Source organism: Rutidosis leptorrhynchoides, chromosome 7 (assembly GCF_046630445.1).
Source record: "Rutidosis leptorrhynchoides isolate AG116_Rl617_1_P2 chromosome 7, CSIRO_AGI_Rlap_v1, whole genome shotgun sequence".
Taxonomy (NCBI): domain Eukaryota; kingdom Viridiplantae; phylum Streptophyta; class Magnoliopsida; order Asterales; family Asteraceae; genus Rutidosis; species Rutidosis leptorrhynchoides.
In genome coordinates, this window is record NC_092339.1 from 114,174,943 (window position 1) to 114,188,379 (window position 13,437).

General features: G+C 34.7%; 1 long non-coding RNA gene across 2 annotated transcripts; it reads right to left on the bottom strand.

The window, feature by feature from the left end:
- Positions 1–818: 818 nt before the first annotated feature.
- On the bottom strand, positions 819–3,757 carry LOC139858421 (uncharacterized). Of its 2 annotated transcripts, none has more exons than XR_011762945.1 (3): positions 3,735–3,757; positions 1,583–1,640; positions 819–1,064 (listed from the first exon to the last, which is right to left on the bottom strand). It is a non-coding gene; the product is annotated as an uncharacterized lncRNA (long non-coding RNA). The 2 variants fall into 2 exon arrangements; XR_011762944.1 differs by lacking the exon at positions 3,735–3,757 and adding an exon at positions 2,529–2,674.
- Between the last annotated feature and the right edge of the window lie 9,680 nt (positions 3,758–13,437).

Genomic DNA, 13,437 nt, shown 5'->3' on the forward strand with positions numbered 1-13,437 from the left:
TTCGCATGCGTGGGACCAAGAAATTATTTGGGCCCGATAAGAATGGTTTTTGATCCAATTATTTGAAAAATCCTCACCTAGTGGGAATCGAACCCTCACCTCCCCTAAGGGAGAGTGAGTCATTCACCAATAGGCTGGTATGGCTAAAGTTAATCCTAGGGACTAGTTGCAACACATTATCGACCATTTTTGTGGAGTACTTAATTGTATGGAGATTCATCTGAATGAATCGTGCTTTGAATCTAATACTTTGCAAAATCAAGTCTTTCATATTGATCTCAACTTTAAAGTTGTTGACATGTATGAATATGTGATCCTAATTACGTTACTTTTATTTCATGGAATCCTTGCAACTTTTTCTAATTTTTCATTCATACATAAAATACTTTCTTACTTTTAAGTAAAAACTAATTTGTACTTAATAGTATTGAACATTTGTTGTGTATCTAATATGTTTCCATATTTTTTCTTGATACAGCTTGTATCAAGTGTGTGTATCCATAGGTGATGAGATTGATGATTTTGGTGAAAAATAATGTAGTGAAATATTTTTATTTATGAGAATATTGTTTGTACTTTTATAGTATACGAGTTAATTTCGTATAATACTAGAGAACTTATCTCAATTACATTTTCTATGTGTGTTTGAAGAGTATGATTTATGTGCAATATAATAATTGGCTAAATTAATGTTAGACTTTGGGTCACAAACAAATACATGTGGATGTCATATATATATATATATATATATATATATATATATATATATATATATATATATATATATATATATATATATATATATATGGATCCAGAGAGAACTCGGAGAACTCACAGACTAAACTCAATTTGTGTGCAGATAAGGTCAATCTGTGTGCAGATTGAGCTCAATATGTGAGTTCTATGGGTTCTCTCCCACAAAATCTCTGCTGTTACTTAATTGCTGTTACTTGATTACAGACTATAATATAAAACATCAGAGTTATCAAGTGTGTCAAACATCACTTCAATCCTTGCCACACCCATCCCAAAATATGTTGTACGTCACCTGCAGAGAAAGGACACTGTGGGGGAATTAGCGCACCGCTAAGTGAATGGAAATATCAAATAGGATATCGCTATAAGCTCTAAGCACAGCTTAAGGTCACAAGTCACAGGCTACTAGGTCACTAGCACAGAAATGATCACAAGAGGACCGGCGGCATGGCCGGACCATTAACTACTAGCTGATCGGGCTACTTTACCGATAGTCCTTAATACTGAAACACTGGTATAGTCTTCCAGACGTGACACACTCGTCATTCACACTATACCACCACATCAGTAACACAAGAACCCAACCCAATTCCTATCGTACAAGACACCCCGCTAGGAATGGTTGACCCCTTCTGTCGCACACAACACCTCGACGGGATCACTGAGTGTACACATAATCACATAATATCACAGTCACTGGTCACCGACTAAAGGCACAATCTAATCATACATATCCCTGGTCACTGGGAGCATATCACTAATCATAGCACGACACTACACTGTCTTAGCACTATATAACAATATCCGAAAGGATAGTCTCACTTACCGATACCAGCAAAACTCAGTGGTCTTATATTACTGAGTCTTCACTTCCACTTCATCACCTGAGAAACATCACAAATATCCCAAGTTAATAATATATATTCAAGTATTGAAACACAATTTTACATTCAACAGAAATATTCACACAACAGACAAGGTTTTCGAGCACCATAAGGTTCTCGAGCACCAAAGGTTTTCGAACACTATTCTCGAGCACAATCATGTTTTCGAGCAATTCAATGTTTTCGAGCATCAGGTTCTCGAGCACTATAACTTTTCGAGCACTACGGTTTTTCGAGCACTGTTCTCGGGCACCAACTTTTTCGAGCAACACTGTATCCCCATCAGCTTCGCTGATTTGGTGATTTCATGCCTAAAAACTCGATTTCAAGGTTCTTGGTCCAAATCAAAGCACACGGAAATACACCAAATATATATGCACATATTCCTTAACCAAAATCACTAAGATCTAACACTTATACACAAGATTTTGGATAAAAGTACCAAAATCCCCAAATTTATACCAACATGAACCCTAAAATTTAAATCACCATTTATACAAATTTAACACAAGTCAAGTATAGCCGAATCATACTTATATCATAGCCAAGCTATAATCACCATCAATTTTATCATATAAACAACATATAGCTAGATTTGATCACTACTTTATTTATAACAAAACTCTTAAATATATATCTCAAATTAAAATATACATCATGTATATATATATATATATATATATATATATATATATATATATATATATATATATATATATATATGCACCTTGTTGCTGTTTTCATCCTTGGAATCAATCAGCCTCAATCCATTATACAAATCAAATATCAAAATAAAGGGTGCGATGGTGCATCCATATATTTATGTGTGTGTTCTTGTTACTAAATTGAGAAAATGGAACAAATGGATACTGAACCGAGATTACATACTTGATTTAATCTCAAGAATTAAATAACAAGATGGCATGGAGTGTGAAAACAAATTGGTTGGTCCCTGGTGGGTGTCGTATGTGTTTAGCATAAATCAAATAAACATAATAGATAAAATGATAAATTATAGATAAGAACCCACGAGTACTTAGCCACAAAGTAACCGCCTTACCTTACATTACACTTAATTTATTAGGTTTATTATCCATTACCTAAACACGATGCTTCCGTTAAGCAGTCCTAACGAAGCCCAAATCACTAAAACAGATATTTCTATGACCATTGCCACTAGCGCATTCATAAGTTCACATAATAAATTATCGACACATAATTTATTATTTCACTCCTTATAATTAAATCATTTAAATTACTCATAATTTAAATATCATATTTAAATTATAATAATAAAATAACACAATATACCTATTTCATTTAAGCTCATAACCAGGGTGTTACAAAAGTAAAAGAGTGCAACTACAAATGACAAGATCTAAGTAATTGGTTATACGCTTTGTATATGTTTTTAACCCGTGTAATGTACGGTACATAAAATATAAATTAAAAGATTAGTTATTATCAAGTTCAAAATTAATAGTATTGTTAAAGTAAAAGAGTGCAACTACAAATGAAAAGATCAAAGTAATTGCGTATACGCTTAGAGCGCGTGTGATACACAGTGGCGAGTTTACAGTGGGTCATGGGGTCCCATGACTCCACTATGTTAAATTTTTTTTTATCATGAAATGGCATCAAAATCGTACATGACACCACAAAATTTAACTACGAGACCTCATATATTTGCAGTATTTATGGTTTTTGAGGGTAAAGAAGTGCTAATTATGAAGGGTATTTTGTTAAAAAAGAATAAATTAAGACTCCATTGAGTTTTCATCCTAGATTCGCCACTGGTGATACATAGGCGTTTAATAAAACAATTAAATATTTGTTACTTGTGATGTCGTTAGATTAAAAAATTCTAGTTAAAATAAAAAATTGCAAATAGTAAGTACATAATGTTTGGTATTTGATTATAGCAAATACATCAAGTAAATTACTTTCACATGCTTGGTATCGATTAAAGATATAAAAAAAAAAAAGAAAAAAAAATAGAGTTGATAGAAAGAAAAAAAAAATAACACATAGTACACGTTTAGAACAAACTTTCAGATGACAACGTATAAATAATCATAAAAAAATAAGTCTTACACCCAATGAGGAGAATGACAGTTTTGCACAACAACTATACTCTCATGAGATCTTGAATGGTCACAAAGTCCCTGGTGTGCTTAATCATAAGATAAGTTTGAAGCGTGGGGTACTTCTAATGTTACTTCGTAACATGGATCAATCGAAAGGATTATGTAATGGTACACGACTATTGGTTGAGAGGATGGCGGACCATACAATTGAAGTTCGCATCATTACAGGTCATTTTGTGGTAACCTTATATACATATCATGAATGATGTGAAATGTCCCGTTCATATTGATTATAAACGTTCCATATTAATTGATTTCGTTGCGAGGTTTTGACCTCTATATGAGACGTTTTTCAAAGACTGCATTCATTTTTAAAACAACCATAACCTTTATTTTATCAATAAAGGTTTTAAAAACATTACGTAGATTATCAAATAATGATAATCTAAAATATATTGTTTACACACAACCATTACATAATGGTTTACAATAGAAATATATTACATCGACATATGTTTCTTGAATGCAGTTTTTACACAATATCATACAAACATGGACTCCAAATCTTGTCCTTATTTTAGTATGCAACAGCGGAAGCTCTTAGTATTCACCTGAGAATAAACATGCTTTAAACGTCAACAAAAATGTTGGTGAGTTATAGGTTTAACCTATATATATTAAATCGTAACAATAGACCACGAGATTTCATATTTCAATACACATCCCATACATAGAGATAACAATCATTCATATGGTGAACACCTGGTAACCGACATTAACAAGATGCATATATAAGAATATCCCCATCATTCCGGGACACCCTTCGGATATGATATAAATTTTGAAGTACTAAAGCATCCGGTACTTTAGATGGGGTTTGTTAGGCCCAATAGATCTATCTTTAGGATTCGCGTTAATTAGGGTGTCTGTTCCCTAATTCTTAGATTACCAGACTTAATAAAAAGGGGCATATTCGATTTCGATAATTCAACCATAGAATGTAGTTTCACGTACTTGTGTCTATTTTGTAAATCATTTATAAAATTTGCATGTATTCTCATCCCAAAAATATTAGATTTTAAAAGTGGGACTATAACTCACTTTCACAGATATTCCCTTCCTCGGAAATAAGACTTGACCACGGATCGATTCACGAACCTATACAAATATGTACATATATATCAAAATATGATCAAAATATAATTACAACCATTTTTATTATGTTTTAAAGATTTGAGTGTATTAAGTCAGCTGTCATCGTTAGTAACCTACAACTAGTTGTCCACAGTTAGATGTACAGAAATAAATAGATATATATATTATCTTGAATCAATCCACGACCCAGTGTATACACGTCTCAGGCTAGATCACAACTCAAAGTATATATATTTTTGGAATCAACCTCAACCCTGTATAGCTAACTCCAACATTACTGCATATAGAGTGTCTATGGTTGTTCCAAATAATATATATACAAGGGTCGATATGATATGTCAAAACATTTGCATACGTGTCTATGGTATCCCAAGATTACATAATATATTAGAATACATGTATAATATAATATAAGTTAGCTAGGATATTATTTGTATAGATTTGTTAAATATTTCCCGTAGCTAAAAAGATCAAAAAATATCCAATCTTGTTTTACCCATAACTTCTTCATTTTAAATCCGTTTTGAGTGAATCAAATTGCTATGGTTTCATATTGAACTCTATTTTATGAATCTAAACAGAAAAAGTATAGGTTTATAGTCAGAAATATAAGTTACAAGTCATTTTTGTAAAGGTAGTCATTTCAGTCGAAAGAACGACGTCTAGATAACCATTTTAGAAAACATACTTCCACTTTGAGTTTAACCTTGATTTTTGGATATAGTTTCATGTTCATATGAAAAATTATTTTCCCAGAAGAAAAACTTTTAAATCAAAGTTTATCATAGTTTTTAATTATCCAAACCAAAACAGCCCCCGGTTTCACTACGACGGCGTATATCTGATTTTATGGTGTTCATCGTGTTTTCAGGTTTTAAATCATTGAGTTAGCATATCATATAGATATAGAACATGTGTTTAGTTGATTTTAAAAGTCAAGTTAGAAGGATTAACTTTTGTTTGCGAACAAGTTTAGAATTAACTAAACTATGTTATAGTGATTACAAGTTTAAACCTTCGAATAAGATAGTTTTATATGTATGAATCGAATGATGTTATGAAAATCATTATTACCTCAAGTTTTCTGGATAAAACTACTGGAAATTAGAAAAATGGATCTAGCTTCAAAGGATCCTTGGATGGCTTGAAAGTTCTTGAAACAGAATCATGACACGAAAACAGTTCAAGTAAGATTTTCACTCGAAATAAGATTGTTATAGTTGTAGAAATTGAATCAAAGTTTGAATATGAATATTACCTTGAATTAGAAAGATAACCTACTGTAAATAACAAAGGTTCCTTGATCTTAGATGATTACTTGGAATGGATTAGAAAGCTTGGAAGTAGACTTGCAAACTTGGAAGTATTTTTGATTTTTATGAAACTATACTTATGGAATTTATGAAGAACACTTAGAACTTGAAGATGAAACTTGAGAGAGATCAATTAGATGAAGAAAATTGAAGAATGAAAGTGTTTGTAGGTGTTTTTGTTCGTTGGTATATGGATTAGATATAAAGGATATGTAATTTTGTTTTCATGTAAATAAGTCATGAATGATTACTCATATTTTTGTAATTTTATGAGATATTTCATGCTAGTTGCCAAATGATGGTTCCCACATGTGTTAGGTGACTCACATGGGCTGCTAAGAGCTGATCATTGGAGTGTATATACCAATAGTACATACATCTAAAAGCTGTGTATTGTACGAGTACGAATACGGGTGCATACGAGTAGAATTGTTGATGAAACTGAACGAGGATGTAATTGTAAGCATTTTTGTTAAGTAGAAGTATTTTGATAAGTGTCTTGAAGTCTTTAAAAAGTGTATAAATACATATTGAAACACTACATGTATATACATTTTAACTGAGTCGTTAAGTCATCGTTAGTCGTTACATGTAAATGTTGTTTTGAAACCTTTAGGTTAACGATCTTGTTAAATGTTGTTAACCCATTGTTTATTATATCAAATGAGATGTTAAATTGTTACATTATCATGATATTATGATATATAATATATCTTAGTATGATATTTATACAGTTAAATGTCGTTACAGCGATAATCGTTACATATATGTCTCGTTTCGAAATCATTAAGTTAGTAGTCTTATTTTTACATATGTAGTTCATTGTTAATACACTTAATGATATATTTACTTATCATTTAACATAATTAACCAAGTGTATCAATATCTTAAATGATTCATATGTACCTAGTAAGACGTTGTTATAACGATAATCGTTATATATATCGTTTTCGAGTTTCTTAATTTAATAGTCTCATTTTTATGTATATAACTCATTGTTAAAATACCTAATGAGATACTTACTTATAATAAAATCATTTTAACTATATATATAACCATATATATGTCATCGTATAGTTTTTACAAGTTTTAACGTTCGTGAATCACCGGTCAACTTGGGTGGTCAATTCTCTATATGAAACCTATTTCAATTAATCAAGTCTTAACAAGTTTGATTGCTTAACACGTTGGAAACATTTAGTCATGTAAATATCAATCTCAATTAATATATATAAACATGGAAAATTCGGGTCACTACAGTACCTACCCGTTAAATAAATTTCGTCCCGAAATTTTAAGCTGTTGAAGGTGTTGACGAATCTTCTGGAAATAGATGCGGGTATTTCTTCTTCATCTGATCTTCATGCTCCCAGGTGAACTAGGGTCCTCTACGAGCATTCCATCGAACCTTAACAATCGGTATCTTGTTTTGCTTAAGTCTCTTAACCTCACGATCCATTATTTCGACGGGTTCTTCAATGAACTGAAGTTTTTCATTGATTTGGATTTCGTCCAATGGAATAGTGAGATCTTCTTTAGCAAAACATTTCATCAAATTCGAGACGTGGAAAGTGTTATGTACAGCCGCGAGTTGTTGAGGTAGCTCCAGTTGGTAAGCTACTGGTCCGACACGATCTATAATCTTGAATGGTCCAATGTACCTTGGATTTAGTTTCCCCCGTTTACCAAATCGAACAACGACTTTCCAAGGTGAAACCTTAAGCATGACCATTTTTCCAATTTCAAACTCTATATCTTTTCTTTTACTGTCCGCGTAGCTCTTTTGTCGACTCTGGGCGATTTTCAATCGTTGTTGAATTTGGATGATTTTCTCGGTAGTTTCTTGTATTATCTCCGGACCCGTAATCTGTCTATCCCCCACTTCATTCCAACAAATCGGAGACCTACACTTTCTACCATAAAGTGCCTCAAACGGCGCCATCTCAATACTAGAATGATAACTGTTGTTGTAGGTAAATTCTGCTAACGGTAGGTGTCGATCCTAACTGTTTTCGAAATCAATAACACATGCTCGTAGCATGTCTTCAAGCGTTTGTATCGTCCTTTCACTTTGCCCATCAGTTTGTGGATGATAGGCAGTACTCATGTCTAGACTAGTCCCCAATGCTTGTTGCAATGTCTGCCATTACCTTGAAACAAATCTACCATCCCTATCAGAGATAATAGAGACGGGTATTCCATGTTTGGAGATAACCTCCTTCAAATACAATCGCGCGAACTTCTCCATTTTGTCATCTTCTCTCATTGGCAGGAAGTGTGCTGACTTGGTGAGACGATCAACTATTACCCAAATAGTATCATAACCACTTGCAGTCCTTGGCAATTTAGTAATGAAATCCATGGTAATATTTTCCCATTTCCATTCCGGGATTTCAGGTTGTTGTAGTAGACCTGATAGTTTCTGATGTTCAGCTTTGACCTTAGAACACGTCAAACATTCTCCTACATATTTAGTAATATCGGCTTTCATACCCGGCCACAAAAAGTGTTTCTTGAGATCTTTATACATCTTCCCCGCTCCGGGATGTATTGAATATCTGGTTTTATGTGCTTCTTTAAGTACCATTTCTCTCACATCTCCAAGCCTTGGTACCCAAATTCTATCAGCCCTATATCGGGTTCCATCTTCCAGAATATTAATATGTTTCTCTGATCCTTTGGGTATCTCATTCTTCAACTTTCCTTCTTTTACAACCCCCTGTTGCGCCTCCTTTATTTGAGTAGTAAGGTTAGTACGAATAATTATATTCATAGATTTTACCCGTATAGGTTCTCTGTCCTTTCTACTCAAAGCGTCAGCTACCACATTCGCCTTCCCCGGGTGGTATCGAATCTCAAAATCATAATCATTCAACAGTTCAATCCACCTGCGTTGTCTCATATTCAGTTGCTTCTGATTAAATATATGTTGGAGACTTTTGTGGTCGGTATATATAATACTTTTGACCCCATATAAATAATGCCTCCAAGTCTTTAATGCAAAAACAACAGCACCCAATTCCAAATCGTGAGTTGTATAATTTTGCTCGTGAATCTTCAATTGTCTAGACGCATAAGCAATCACCTTCGTTCGTTGCATTAATACACAACCGAGACCTTGCTTTGATGCGTCACAATAAATCACAAAATCATCATTCCCTTCAGGCAATGACGATATAGGTGTCGTAGTTAACTTTTTCTTCAATAACTGAAACGCCTTCTCTTGTTCATCCTTCCATTCAAATTTCTTTCCTTTATGCGTTAATGCAGTCAAGGGTTTTGCTATTTTGGAGAAATCTTGGATGAATCTTCTGTAGTAACCAGCCAATCCTAAAAATTGACGTATATGCTTCGGAGTTTTTGGGATTTCCCACTTTTCAACGGTTTCGATCTTTGGCGGGTCCACCTGGATACCTTCTTTGTTCACTATGTGACCGAGAAATTGAACTTCTTCCAACCAAAATGCACACTTTGAAAACTTAGCGTACAGTTTTTCTTTCCTCAATACTTCTAGCACTTTTCTCAAATGTTCTTCATGCTCTTGATCATTCTTTGAGTAAATAACATGTCATCGATGAACACAGCTCGTTTCATAAGGTCCATGAACACAGCTGGTGCGTTAGTCAATCCAAATGGCATAACCATAAACTCGTAATGACCATAACGCGTCCTAAAATCAGTTTTTGGAATATCATCCTCCTTTACTCGCATTTGATGATATCCAGAACGTAAATCGATTTTCGAATAAACCGACGAGCCTTGTAGTTGATCAAATAAGTCGTCAATTCTCGGCAGTGGATAACGGTTTTTGATGGTAAGTTTATTCAACTCTCTATAGTCAATACACAACCTAAATGTACCATCCTTCTTCTTGACAAACAAAACAGGAGCTCCCCATGGTGATGTGCTTGGTCGAATGAAACCACGTTCTAATAGTTCTTGCAGTTGGCTTTACAGTTCTTTCATCTCGCTGGGTGCGAGTCTGTAAGGAGCACGAGCTATTGGTGCAGCTCCTGGTACAAGATCTATTTGAAATTCAACAGATCGATGTGGAGGTAGTCTCGGTAATTCTTTCGGAAATACATCGGGAAATTCTTTTGAGACAGGAACATCATTGATGCTCTTTTCTTCAGTTTGTACTTTCTCGACGTGTGCTAGAACAGCATAGCAACCTTTTCTTATTAGTTTTTGTGCCTTCAAATTACTAATAAGATGTAGCTTCGTGTTGCCCTTTTCTCCATACACCATTAAGGGTTCTCCTTCTTCTCGTACAATACGAATTGCATTTTTGTAACATACGATCTCTGCTTTCATCTCCTTCAGCCAGTCCATGCCAACTATTACATCAAAACTCCCTAACTCTACTGGTATCAAATCAATCTTAAATATTTCGCTACCTAGTTTAATTTCTCGATTCCGGCATATATAATCTGCTGAAATTAATTTACCGTTTGCTAATTCGAGTAAAAATTTACTATCCAACGGCGTCAATGGACAACTTAATTTAGCACAAAAATCTCTACTCATATAGCTTTTATCTGCAACGAATCAAATAAAACGTAAGCAGATTTATTATCAATAAGAAACGTACCCGTAACAAGCTCCGGGTCTTCCTGTGCCTCTGCCGCATTAATATTGAAAACTCTTCCGCGGCCTTGTCCATTCGTGTTCTCCTGGTTTGGCCAATTTCTAATAATGTGACCCGGTTTTCCAGATTTATAACAAACTACATTGGCATAACTTGCTCCGACACTACTTGCTCTGCCATTACTCATTCTGACACCATTTATTCCTTTCGTTCTATTAACCCCTGGTCTGTAGACCTCACACTTCTCCGCGCTATGACCATTTCTTTTACACTTGTTGCAAAATTTGGTGCAGAACCCCGAGTGATACTTTTCACACCTTTGGCATAGCTGCTTCTGATTGTTGTTGTTGTTGTTGTTGTTGTTGTTGTTGCGGTTGTTATTGTTGTTGGGATGATTGTTGTTGTTGTTGTTGTTGTTGTTGTTGTTGTTGTTGTTGTTGTTGTTGTTGTTGTTGTTGTTGTTGTTGTTGTTGTTGTTGTTGTTGTTGTTGTTGTTGTTGTTGTTGTGCCATTTGTTGTAGTTGCGATTAATGTTGCGATTGTTAGGATAGTTGTTGTTGTTTTGGTGACTCTGATCACCGTTTTCCTCCCACTTTCTTTTGACTAACTTCACGTTGGCCTCTTCGGCCGCCTGTTCTTTAATTCTTCCCTCAATCTGGTTTACTAGTTTGTGAGCCATTCTACATGCCTTTTGTATGGAGGCAGGCTCGTGTGAACTTATATCTTCTTGGATTCTCTCCGGTAACCCTTTCACAAACGCGTCGATCTTCTCTTCCTCATCTTCGAACGCTCTCAGACACAATAGGCACAATTATGTGAATCGTATTTCGTACGAAGTAATATCGAATCCCTGTGTTCGTAACCCTCTAAGTTCTGACTTGAGCTTATTGACCTCGGTTCTGGGACGGTACTTCTCGTTCATCAAGTGCTTGAATGCTGACCACGGTAGCGCGTAAGCAGCATCTTGTCCCACTTGCTCTAGATAGGTATTCCACCATGTTAACGCAATACCTGTGAAGGTATGCGTAGCGTACTTCACTTTATCTCCTTCAGCACACTTACTTATGGCAAACACCGATTCAACTTTCTCGGTCCACTGTTTTAATCCGATTGGTCCTTCGGTCCCATCAAATTCTGAAGGTTTGCAGGCAGTGAATTCCTTGTAGGAGCATCCTACACGATTTCTTGCGCCGTTAGCTGTATTGCTAGATTCAGAGTTATTGTTGGTATGTAGCGCGGCCTGTACTGCGGCTATGTTTGAAGCAGGAAAGGCACGAAATTCCTCTTCGCTCATATTCAAGGTGTGTCGAGTAGTCGGTGCCATTTCCTTTAAAATAGTCAAATGAAACAATTTAATCATACAGAATATTAAGAGTAGTCAATAGTATCTCGTAGCATAATATGAACTCATTTATAAAAGCTTTTTCTTCATATTAGCGTTTTATAAATTTAAATTCGGGTACTACCTACCCGTTAAGTTCATACTTAGTAGCTAATATACAATTCAACTACTACAATTCCATATGAAAAACTGATTATAATAATATATCACATACAAATATTCTTCAAACTTACAACTTCGCTATATTACATATAACATGAAATATAGTACACTATGATACATGACAGTTTTGAAGATAAATCTAGTTAATACGCAAGTTGTTCAGCAAAGAAAATAAAGAAACGTAATTTATAAGTCCAGAAACAAGTCATGCATTCTGGTTTTACTAAGACGACTTCCCATCCTTGGTCTTGTGGAAAATAACCGTTATGACCATTAGCTAGGCAGCATATTGTAATGTCGTCAAAAGGACGAGGGTTTCGTAATATCCAACAGCCCCGTAATAATCTAAAAACCTTGTTTCTCACCCCAACTACTGAATCCGTCACTTGTGGGAAAGTTTTATTTAAAAGCTGCAATCCGATGTTCTTTTTCTCACTTTGGTAAGAAGCGAACATCACTAACCCGTAAGCATAACATGCTTCTTTATGTTGCATGTTAGAAGCTCTTTCTAATTCACGAAATCCTATGTTGGGATATGTTGAGTCAAAATAGATTCTTAACCCGTAGCGTAAAATTGCATTTGGGTTCCCCGCATTTAACGCTTTAAAGAAAACACGGCGTAACTTAAAGTCTCCCCAATGTAATATACCCCACCTATCAAAGGAAAGCCTTTTATAAACTAAGGCATTTCTGGAAAGTCTTTCAAATGTTTGACAAGTTAATTTCGCCATAACTAAATGTGCTGATGAATTCTGACCGACTCTAGACAAGATTTCCTCAATCATATCCTCTGGTAGGTCTTCTAAAATATTCGGTTGTCTACCCTTAATGTCCATTTTGTTTTTATACCGTAAAATAGACAAGGATTAGATTCGTAAAAACAAACAATACAAGCAATTTTTACATAGAACATCAAAGTACAAGCACACTACAATACATTTATTACACAACATGCTCACACCCCTCTAATCTGAATCACTGGTTTCTTCTTCTTCGGACTTGGTTCTTTTTCCTAATCTTCTAGGGATATATGATGTTCCTCTAATACGAGTCGTCATTTTCCACATTGGTTTAGAAAAACCTGGTGGTGTAGAGGTTCCCAGGTTATTGTCATGATATTGAAAATACGGGTGTTGATGGTACATATAAA